The sequence below is a fragment of the Tupaia chinensis genome, unplaced genomic scaffold (assembly GCF_000334495.1).
Source record: "Tupaia chinensis unplaced genomic scaffold, TupChi_1.0 Scaffold147282_1, whole genome shotgun sequence".
In the NCBI taxonomy this organism is placed as follows: domain Eukaryota; kingdom Metazoa; phylum Chordata; class Mammalia; order Scandentia; family Tupaiidae; genus Tupaia; species Tupaia belangeri.
The window spans coordinates 2,373,643-2,385,806 of NW_006207133.1; positions in this window are offsets into that span (position 1 = coordinate 2,373,643).

Here is a 12,164-nt window from a genome sequence, read left to right on the forward strand (position 1 = left end):
TGGGTGTGAATGCCAGATGTGGTGTGTGTGGAGGAGTGGGGCCTAGGGAAGGACATTTGGAGGAGGGATACAGAGGCAGAACATTGACGGGATAGGGAGATGTGGTGTTATCTGTTGAAGATATTTTGGTCAACTGGACTGGGGAGAAATGTTCACATATTGAAATATTCACTTTGTAAGCTAAACAAAGTGATTGAATGTATATTAATTAATTTATTAATTAATTTTAAAAATATATAGACACATAGGTCAATGTAACTAGAGAATCCAGAATTAAATCCCAAATCATACAGTGAACTGATCTTTGAGAAAGGATACAAGATAATGCAGTAGAGAAAAGAAAGTCTTTTTAGCAAGTAATTCTGGAAAAACTAGGTATCTAGTATCCTGTAGAAAATGAAATTAGACCCCTATCTCTCATCATTAACAGGAACCAAGTCAAAATGGATCAAAGATTTAACTGTGAAACCTCAAACTATAAAGCTACTGGGAGAAAACTTAAGATAAACTCTTGAAGACATTGGAAATGGCAAAGATTTCTTAGATAAGACCCCCAAAGCATAGGTAATTTTCCCCAAAAATAGACAAGTGGAAATATATCAAGCTAAACAGCTTCTTCACAGCAAAGGAAACAAAAATTAGAGTAAAAAGACACCCCTCAGAATGAGAGAAAATACTTGGACATTATTCCTCAGAAAAGGAATTGATAACCAGAATATATAGGGAACTCAAGCAGCTCACCTATTAAAAAAATGAATAATCTAATTGACAAATGGACAAATGAGCATATAAAAAAAAATGTTCAAAGTCTCTTTTCACAAGGGAAACGAACATTGGAACCACAATGAGATACCATTTAACCACAATTAGAATGGCTGGTATCAAAAAAATAATTACAAGTGCCAGTGAGGCTGTGATAAAAAGGTAACACTTTTACACTGTTGGTAGGAATGTAAATTAGTACAACCTCTGTGGAAAACAGTCTGGGGTTTCCTCAAAAACCTGCAAATAGAATTGCCAATGACCCAGTAATCCTTCTCCTTAGTATTCACACAAAGGATAGAAAAACACTCAGTCAGAAAGACACTTACAAATCCATGCTTTTTGCATCATTATTCACAATTGCTAAGTCATAGAATCCACCTAAGTGTCCAAAAACAAATGACCGGGTTGAAAAACTGTGGCACATATCTACTAGGGAATATTACTCAGCCATAAGAAACAATGAGACCCTATCATTTGATTCAGACTGGATGAATATAAAAGACTTAGTGCTGGGACCAGCAGTTGGCATAATGGCTATGTCGCTGGACTCCTGTGTAGTCGATCATGGTTCGAGTCCTGGACCCGGTGGCTTAAACTCATGCCGGGCGCGTGTGCGTGCTTGCCCAAGATCCTGAGAGGAGAATGGAGGAGAAGAAGGGATTGCTGTGTGACCATCCTCCCTGGGGGAGTGATTTCTCACTTTCTGTCTCTCTGTCCCTTTCTGTCTTTTTGGCGAGTGCATACACCCTATAGCAAAAAACCTCTCTCTCAAAAAAAAAAAAAAGACTTAGTGTTAAGTGATGTAAGTCAGACTTTGAAAGATACACACTGTATATCTCCACTCAATATATACTGAATGTCTGCACTGTATAACAGAAATGGAAAGACTCAAAGATATAATAGAGGATAAATGTAGATACCAGAGACTGAGGGGAGTGGATGGTAGAGGGAAGAAATAATTAATGGAAAAAAGAATGTAAAGTTCTCTGGTAAAAAAAAAACCTCTGTAATTTTTGCTTTATAAAATTTTTCTCAAAAAACAAAACACTGGGGGACAGTGAGGGCAGCACAGATCTGTCCGCCTCTATTTTGTTTCTGGTACAGAATCCGTAGACAGAAAGCCTTTCAGTGTGCTGTGTGTAGTACTACAAAGATTCTCTTACAGTAACAGGAGGAGGGCCTGGGCCCAAAATTGGCAGCTAATGGAACAGGCTTGTCAATAGCTGCATGCCCACCACCTTCTCAGGTTACATCTCTGTCAGCCCCAACCTCAAGGGGAACTTGTGTGACATCCTCTCCTGCCACATCTTGCCAGCTGGCCTCCCATAAAAAAAAAAAATTCCCCCAAGCTCCTTCATGCAGGCTTTTGATTCTGTACCTTCGTATAGTAACAGAAATATGGCTTGGAAATATGACATGGACCCAAAAGAGAATGTGAAGAGGACAAAAAGAACGCACTTAGCCAAATGAGTTGGTGTTGTTGGAGATAGCACAGAAAAAATGATAAAAGCATAAGTGTTAGAACTAGACAGATTGAATTCTTGATTTTATTTTATTTTATTTTATACATTCAATCACTATTCAGCACTTAGCTTGCAAAGTGAATTCACCGAACATGAAATATACTTCACTCCAGTCCAGTTGAGGATGTTGTACACATTTTCAATAGGTAACACATTTGTGTGCCTCACAAATATCTTGTCTATTTTTCTCCCTAATTTCCCTCCCTACACTTTTTTTTGCCTTTCATCTCCTACTGTTATTGCCTTCTCTTTATTTATTTATTTATTTATTTATTTATTTTTTTAGTTCTTCTATACATTCAAAACAGCATGGTACTGGCACAGAAACAGACACGTGGACCAATGGAACAGAATAGAGTCCCCAGAAATAAATTCCCAAATATACAGTCAACTGGTTTTTGACAATGGGTACCAGTCTATCCAGTGGGAAAAGAAAAACCTCTTCAGCAAATGGTGCTGGAAAAATGGGATATCCCTCCCTACACTTTAATCCAATTCTGTTATTTGTTTTGTGAGGTTCGGAAAATGTCTTAGGTTCATCAAGCATCAGTTTCCTCATTTAAAAAAAAATCCTATCATTAGGTTGTTACCAGAATTATATGAACTCATGTACTGAAAGTACTCTATTAGAGTTTGGGGTTGTTGCTGTTGTTTTTCACTTGTAAATGGCACAAATTAAGCCCACAAAGGAATATAGTAGGTCACTTAACCTCTAAGTCCAGAGTCAATTAGCTTCAGAAGACAGGGCTAGATCCAGGGGAGCTGAGACTGTGACTTTCTCTCAACCACACATCGTGTTACCCTTGGATAGCAGCCTTTTTACAGAGGCTTTCCGCCAGTAGGGCTTCCTCAGCCTTCAAGAGCCCTAAACTCACATCAGTCTATGCCTTGTGGTCATAGAATGAGGGTGATAAATCTAGTAAGAGTTCTAGTAGTCATCCTAGGAATGCCTCTGGTTGGTCCAGCTTGGCTCACATGCATAACCCTGCACCAATCAGCTCTGTGGTCAGGACTGGCCTCATGCCCACCTCTGATGGGAGGGGAGGATATACACCAAGGAGACATCTGAGGTGATTTCCTGCAGGTAGAGATGCTGAGGCCAAAACCATGTTTCCACTATAGGTTTTGGCAGAAATTTCTTCTGAAGTAGTTACCAACTGGCACCCTTTCGGCAAACTCTGGCCTGCAAAGAGATATCTGCGGGCTTGCACAGTGTGGTCAAAAGTGGTCATCAACTGACCACATCCAACATTGCTGTGGGGAATATAAATTGCCACAAATCCCATGAAGATACCATGAAGCGGTAACATCTACCTAAATTAAAAATGCACAGGCTTTTGATTTAGCAATTCCACTTCTAGGAATTTATCCTGCAAATATGCTCACGCACACATAGTTCTGGGAAATGGCTCTAACTGATTATTTATGGCAGCACAGTTTGAAGAGCAAAAGACTGGAAACCACCTAAATGCCTGTCAACAGAGGATAAGTTAGTTTAAGAAAGTATGCTGCGCTGATTCAAGAGAACCCTAGAAGTGGTAAGAAAAGTGAAAACAAACAACAACAACAACAACAAAAAACCTTTTGTAGACTGATATAGGACAATCTGGAAAATATCTTGAGTAAAAAAAGCAAAGGACAGTGTAGGACACACAGCATGTCCCCATTTTTCCGAGAACTGGGCAAATCTGTACGTGCCATGGTGCTGGCTCTCCTCTGCCCTGCAGGATTTATAAGTAACTGGTAACATTGGCTGTCTGTGGGGAGAGAATGGGGCAGGTAGCTCTCGGGTATATGATGGAGGGTGGACTTTACACCAAATACTATAGTTGACTATCAGTTGTTTATATTTACATTATATTTTTGAACAAGGTGGATACATTTCCTATTTCATTTATTTATTATTTTTTCTTTAGAGAGATTTTTGCTATAGGGAATGTGTGCTTGCCAGACAAACAGAAAGTGAGAAATCACCCCTCCATGGGGGATGGTCACACTGCAATCCTTTCTCCTCCACTCTTCCCTCGGGACTTTGGGCATGCAGTCGCACATGCCTGATGTGAGCTTCAAACTGCTAGATTCAGGACTTGAACTGCGGATGACCATGGGAAGTCCAGCGATGTAATCATTACGCCATCTCCTGGACCCATATTACCTATTTTAAAATACAATAAAAACTATTATTACCAGTGCCAGTGGGTGGTGTAATAATTAAGGCACTGGACTCTGACATGGTTAACCACAGTTCAAATCCTGAATCTGGCTGCTTGAAGCTCACTTCAAGCACATATACATGTGTGCCCCAAATCCCAGGAGAATGGGAGAGAAGGAATCACCCTTCAGGAAGGATGGTCATGCCACAATACCTGAGGAGGGATTTCTCACTTCCCCTCTCGTTGTCTCTCTGTTTCTCCAAGAGAGTGCATGTGTCCTATTGCAAAAAAAAAAAAAAAAATCATTACCATAAAAAAGAATAAGGGTGAAGTTTTTATTTGGGGTCCATACACAGCCTGGACTAGACTATGACAAGAAAAATGTGTCAGCAATTAATAATTTTTATGTTTTGTTTGTTTGTTTTATGCCAGAAGCCATGTGTGTGCACGATAGAGAGAAAACTTCCCTCATGGAGTCCTGTCCCATCACAGTCTGTTTTCTTCCAATTCTCCATCTCATCAAGATCTTGGGCAAGCAGGTAGTATGGTGGTTAAGGCACTGAACTTTCACATGGGTGACCGCGGTTCAAACCCTGGATCCAGAGACTTGAAAATAATGCCAGACATGTTTGCGTGTGTGCCCAAAATCCCAGAAAGAAAATGAAGAAGAGATTGCAGCATTGCCATTACTCCTGACGGGGTGATTTCTCACTTTCCCTCTCACTGTTTCTTTATGTCTCTCTCTTGTGAGTGCACATACCCTATGGCAAAAACTTTAAAAAGAAAAACAAAATCCTCAGCACATTTACACATGTGGCATCGACACATTCATTTACTCCACTCTTCCTTCTCATGGTTAATTACCTAGTTGCTTAATAAACACATAAGAATGTTTCTCTTGGAATGAAGTGAACCAGGGATGCCTTCTTGATTGAAAATTCCAGCTGGTTCTTGAGAGATGAGTAAGAGCTCAGTGTGTGAGAAAGAGTGGCTTCTGGGCATGTGCCTAAAGTCACATTATCAAGAAACTATGAGAGAAAGAGGTTAAATTCCAAGGAGGGGACACAGGGCAGGTGGGCAAGACTGGGAGCCCAGCTGTGGTTAGTTACTACAGGGACGGGATCAGTGCAGAGGTCAAGCACTATCCTGTAACCCACAAGGAGCTATGGGCAGTTCTTGAACGGGGCAGTGCCCTGCACGGTATTCATCAAGGTTTAAGAAAGCCAAGCCTGGTCAAACCACAGCCCAGGGGGCTAATGACAAGGCCCAAACTCAGGGGCCAAAAATGCCTTCTCTTTGGTGTCTGTATCTTCCCCAGAGGTGTTTGCGGCCTTCCAATTACAGCATTCTGCCTTAAAAAGGAAAGTTCTTGAGGAAGAAGCCAATTATCCTGCCCTCTGGAGACGGCTGTATTTATCCCTCCTCCTTCCAAGCACTGCCTGCAGTGGGCGGTGGATGGTGCCACTCAGGGCAGGAGCATCTTTTGTTTTCGAAAGACATTAAATTGTGTGGCAAAGCTGAAAAGAAGCCCAGCTGTCCTAGAGCCCAGTCCTCAGGCTCTGAGGCTCCCTGCCTTCCCCCACCCCTCTCAGACCTTTCTTCTTACACTGTCTGTTTGCTGTGCCTGTCATCTCCTGTCCCAGATGTGAATTACCCACTACCACATGGTGACTCAGCAGTCAGATGACCTTAAGCCTTGCGCTACCAAGGATTAGTGACTGAAAACAGCAGGGACAGATATTTCCCTCCCACACAGGGCACCTGCCTGTCAGCCAGGAAAACTAGACTGATGGGGCACCCAGGAGCAAGGAGTGACAGTACAGAAAGGACTGTGGGACCTCTGACATCCCACTACTGAGTTAGAACCTGCTCTGCACGGAGGCAAACACAGCCAGCCGTTGGGGGCTTCCGTGTCTGAAAGGTCCAATTTTAAAGAAGAACATGGCTGAGCCTGTAGAGTAGTCATTAAGTACTAGATAGGCATTGGGAGCTGAATCCCACATGGCTAACACAGATTAGAGTCCTGCCCTGGCCAGGCTCATGTGCATGAATGCCCAGGAGCCTGATGAGATGGAAACATGCAGGAAAAAGAATTGTGGGCATGACCACACTCTACTGGGGACTGCTTGCTCTCTCTCTCTCTCCTCCCCCTCCTAAACACACACTCTGGCAACTAAAAAAAACATTCTTCTTTTCAGGTTTTGCCATAGGGTTCTCCACTTGCCAGAGAGAAACTGAAAGAGAAAGTGAGAAACACCCTCAGGGGGGATGGCCATGCAGCAATCCCTTCTCCATTCTTCTCCTGGGATTATGGGCATGCACAGGAGTCAGACAGTTTTTTCAAGCCGGTAGATCCAGGACTTGAACCATGGTTGGCCAAAGAACTACACTGCCTTAATCACCACACCATCTGCTGCCTCCCCCCAAAATTTTTTAAATAATAAAAAGTGATAAAAAATAACTTTACAAAGTAATATTTTATTGTTTTTTAAATTAAATATATAATCAATATTGATTGTCTTCTAAAATAAGAATAAAGAAATATGATAGAAAGTGAACATAAAATAACCCATACCCTGGGCCAGCCAGTAGCATAGTAGTTAAGGCAGCTGAATCTTACATGACTATTTTTTTAAAAGAATTATTTATTTATTTAATTTAATTTGCTATTATTATTTTTTTTTTTAAATTTGACCAGAGAGAGAGAGAAAGGGAAAGTGAGAAAGCAAGCCACCAGGTCCAGGATTTGAGTCAGTCAGCCATATGTGAGTTCAGTATCATAACCACCATGCCACCTGCTGGCCTCTAGATCTGGCTTCTTGAAAGACCTGCCAGGCATATATGCATGCATGCCCAAAATCTCAAAAGGAGAGGTGGAAGAGAAAGGATTATGACATGACTGTTTCCTATGGAGGGTGCTTTCTCACTTTCCCTCTCTCTGTCTCTCTCTGAAGAACACATGCACCCTCTAGCAAATTTTTAAAATAAATAAATAAATAATCCAACTATCCTATAATAATTGACATTTACGAGACCAGTAGGTGGTGTAATGGTTACATCACTGGACTCCCACATCGTCGACCACAGTTCAAGTCCCAGACCCAGCAGCTTGAAACTCATGCCGGGCAAGTGTGCATGTGTTCCCAAGATCCCGAGAGGAGAATGGAGAAGGGATTGCAGCATGGCAATCCCCTCTGGAGAGTGATTTCTCACTTTCCCTCTCTGTCTCTCTGATGAGTTGCATGCACCCTATAGCAAAAATCCCTCTTAAAAAAATTATATTTACTATTGTAGTAAATATCCCTATGGGGGTTTTTGTTTCTCCAAAGTACGAGAGGACTTCAAAAAGTTTGTAGAAAAAAGGACTTCAAAAAGTTTGTAGAAAAAATGGAATTAGAGAAAATTTATTTCAGTACAAAAAAATTTTGAAATTCATACATAGTTGTTTGTAATATGCATTTTTTTAAGAACTGTTTCAAAATTCTTTTTTTAAAGCATCCCTGACATACTTGGTTCTGGAACCTGATTTTCCACTTCCTTTATTAAACTATCTCTCTATGATATTAATCTCCTACGACATCATCTTCACTTGGCTGGACAGAATCCCATGGTGTAGTTGTATCACAGAATATTTAACCAGTAGCCCTCCCCATACTATCATTATTTCATTCCATTTTTTTGCTTTTGTAAACAGAGCATCAGTGACCATTTCTATACAGATACTTTTCATGCTTGCACAATTACTTCCTTTATGATAAACTTTTAGAAGGAATGTTTCTGGTCAAATGGTATGTGCTATTGTAGGCAGTTGAGTCATTCTACCAAATGATAGAAATGGTAGAAATTCTCTCCAGAATTAAATTCCACCCCAGCAGCTTGCCAAAGGTGTGGGTCTTCACATTGACCACAGCTAGACTGGAATCTGGACAAAGACGGCCATGGTCCCTATACTAACCATACCTGCCCAGGAGATGGGAGATGAACATGGCCAGCAAAGTAGCTTCCATGAAGAGCAAAGCACTCAGGAAGTCCAGGGACATGGAGAGGGAGTACTAACATGAACGAAAGCCTCCAAAGGTTAGATACACAAACCATCAGACACCAACAAGTGCTAGTTTCATTTGTTATGACTGCTATTGCGTGTTAGAAAATGGTCTTTCTCAATACCCACAATTAGTCCCTAAGGAGATGGCCTTCTTCCCTTCAGCTGAGCAAACAGTGGCAAAGATGGGTTAGGATGCATGTTCAGTGTCATGTAGCTGGTCAGAGCAGAGCCAGATCAAAGCCAAGGCTCCGAGGTGCTGCTGCATCCTGAGAAAAGTAGACCACTGTCTGCAAGCAAGCCACAAGTCTGTAGCAGGGATAGCTCCCTCCTCATCTCCCATCTCATGCTTCCCCAGATCACTGGAATAAACCCAGGTTACTCACAGCCAAGGGGCAAGATTGCAGATTACTTTCCTTAGAGCAGTTCTCCAGGAAAAGTTGACTTGAAGGATTGGAATTCAATTTCAAACCATTTCTTTGGCCAGTCCCATAGTATAGCAGTTAAACACTGTGCATAGAAAGCCACATTGCGCAGGACCAACAGCAGTTCAAATCTCAGCCCCAGTGACTTGGAAAACATGTTGGGCATGCATGTGTACATGCCCTAAACCCGGATGGGATGGGTAAATAGAGAAAAAAGGATTGAGGTTATGACCACACTCCATTGGTGGTTCTCTCTCTCTCTCTCTCTCGATTGCAAACACTCTCCGACAATTAAAGAAAAATTAAAACTATTTCATGTGCAGTTGCGGGGCATGCAAGTCACAGATATCTGCTCTGTGCCCAGAGTATGCCCGGCTGCCAGCTAAAGACTGTTGCAGGCTGGCAGAGGAACTTACAGGCTAAGGCTTCCAAGAAAGCCTGGAAGACCTGGGGCTTTGGACAGATATCTCTTCTGTTGTACATGAATCAACGCCGTGTTTAATATGATTGGAACCAACTAAATAAAAATTGGTGTCTGCAAAGTCCATGTCAACTTTTTCCTTCTCTCTCATGCTTTGGAGTCCCTTAAGAATCTGACCTCCAAGTAGAAACATATGTTCTATTGTTGAACAGTTGTTCCACCAAAGATGTAGCTTCCAAGCCAGCTCAGGCAGAAATCCATGTGCATACTTTGCCTAGGAGAAATATTCTTGTCACATAAGAGCCCCCTATTAATCAAAAATCACATTATGGCTCCTGGAATGAAATTTCCTTTACTACTCTTTAATAATAAGCCAAGATAAGATAAAATTGGTAATTGCACGTTCTCTTCTGATGGAAGATAATACAAAAGTGGTATAGAAATCTGACTTAAAAGAATATATTCACTTGACTAATAGGCTTCCATTATGTGGTCTTTACTTATTCATTCATTGCGATTTTTGCCACATATGGAAAACTTTAATTGGAAGTTACTTATTACATTGTTCCCGGGTGTTAGCAGCAGAGGAAAGTTTTTGATAATCAAAGGAGAATGAATGCAACAAAAACCAGGATTTTACAGACATTGAAACCTCCTGTACCAACCTAGCAGAGCTCTCTCCTCTGGGGATGAACTTCAGGTCAGAGATCGGGGCCAATTCCATGTTGACAACACTCTATTTTCTCAGTGAATCAAGAGCAATGACTGAATTCCAGGTAGTGTACTATTATGTGGATTTTATTTTATTCGTAACATGCATTGTGAAAGACAATTGACTCGACAATGGGACTATTGCTTGTAGGCAAGGAGAATAAAGAGCAGGAACAAAGCCATCCTTCCATTTATAGGCTACATAACAATGAGCTTGTTTGGTGAGTTTTTTTCAACTAACAGATTATACCTTAATTACTAGTGATTAATGCCTATTAATCAATTAAGTCATATTTACATTGCCAACAACAGCAAGCCAAACCCAAGAACCATTTTCACAAGGGAATATTCCTGATGGAGATACAAGTACAACAAACACCTAACATAACTCATGTAATGAAGTAGAAACTTGTGGGATTCATTATTGCCAGTGGTTCTTTGATTCACACCAGCCCTGGCTGAGGCTTGGTTCTTCTCTGGGACCTAACTCAAAGGTATGAACTCAGCACCAGGGGGTGTCTGTGACCCAGTAAGAACAAGAACAGCTCTGTGAATTGTGTTTCTGCTGGGTTTTGCTTACTTTGCAAAACAAAAGCATCTGAAGCAGTTATTTGTCCATATTTGTTCTTCAACTTTGATTTTAAGCACTGAAATGTGAATGTGTTCGTTTACACCTAAAAACTGTGAGAGAGCCTCATTCAGTCTGTGTAGCAGCTCTACCAGGAAGTCTGGCAAGGACTGACCATCATCATCATCATCACCTCAGAGATGCTGAAGCTGGACGATGATGCTCTTGCACAGCACACTAGGCTGGATAGGTCGCAGCAAGCACCAGGAGCCCTCCTCTACCCCTGCCTTCTGCCAGAGATGACAACTACTCTTACTGCTGAGGCAAAGCTCCTCCCTAAACAAGCAAATGACCCATGCGGGGCCGAATGGAAATGACTTATGAATCGACAGACTCTTTGACTCTTCCTTAGGCACTACACATGCTCATGAAGCTTGGATCCCTCTTCAGAGAAGAGTCTCATGAAAAATACGTTCCCTAGCTAACCCTGAATCTAAGCTCTTCTTGCTTTTAGAGGTCTCATTAATGAAACCTCAGGAGACTGAGAAAACTAGATGCCAACGAGGCCTGTACAAACTATGGTGGGTCCTCTGCCTGTCTCTCCTTCCAAATCACCACCATTAATTAAAAGCACATCAAAGCAAGGCCACTTGGGATGGAAGGAGAGCCTCCCCCCACCCCAGAGGGACTTCATCCAGATTGAGGGTGGGGTGGTAAAGCCTTTTCCACAGAGGTGGTACTGGAGCTGAGTCTGAATGGTGAGTCCAGATGGCCTGATGCAGGGAGGGTATCCCAACAGCAGCGCTGTATGTGCGAATGCACAGTTGCAAGAATATGAGGCAGCTATCCCAGGAGTGGTGAGGAAAATTCCTCAAGGACAATTCCATGAACCCACTTCCCACTAGTAGAATATTCCAGAACCCCATGGATAGCTGTAGTCTGCTTAGGCTTAGACATAAGAGGAATGTCATCGTGAAACTCAAACCTGCCACTTTTACACGACGTGTCCCTGGAGAACTCCCTTAATGTCCTTAATGTCCTTAATGTCTCTCTTTCTCAGTTTTCTCATCTTGAAAGTGAAGCAGTGAATGAGACAGATGCTTCATGGTGGGGCAGAAAATAAATTTGTATTTTAATTTCATTTTTTTTTGAGAGGTTTTCGCTATAGGGCACTTGCGCTCGCCAGACAGACAGAGAGAGACATAGAGATAGAAAGCGAGAAATCACCCCCCAGGGGGGATGGCCACGCCGCAATCCCTTCTCCTCTGTTCTCCTCTTGGGATCTTGGGCACACACGCACACGCGCCCGGCGTGAGTTCTAAGCCACCGGGTCCGGGACGCGAACTGCGGTCGACTACGTGGGAGTCCAGCGACATAGCCATTATGCTAACTGCTGGTTCCCTAACTTCATTTTTCAAAGTCCCCTTGTATCTCAGTGGGTCTTTTGAGGTAACAGAAGGAACTTTACATATTACATTGATGGCTATTAGTGCCCATGCTAACTTTATTTTTTTGAGAGAGAGGTTTCTACTATGCACTCACTGAGAGACAGAGAG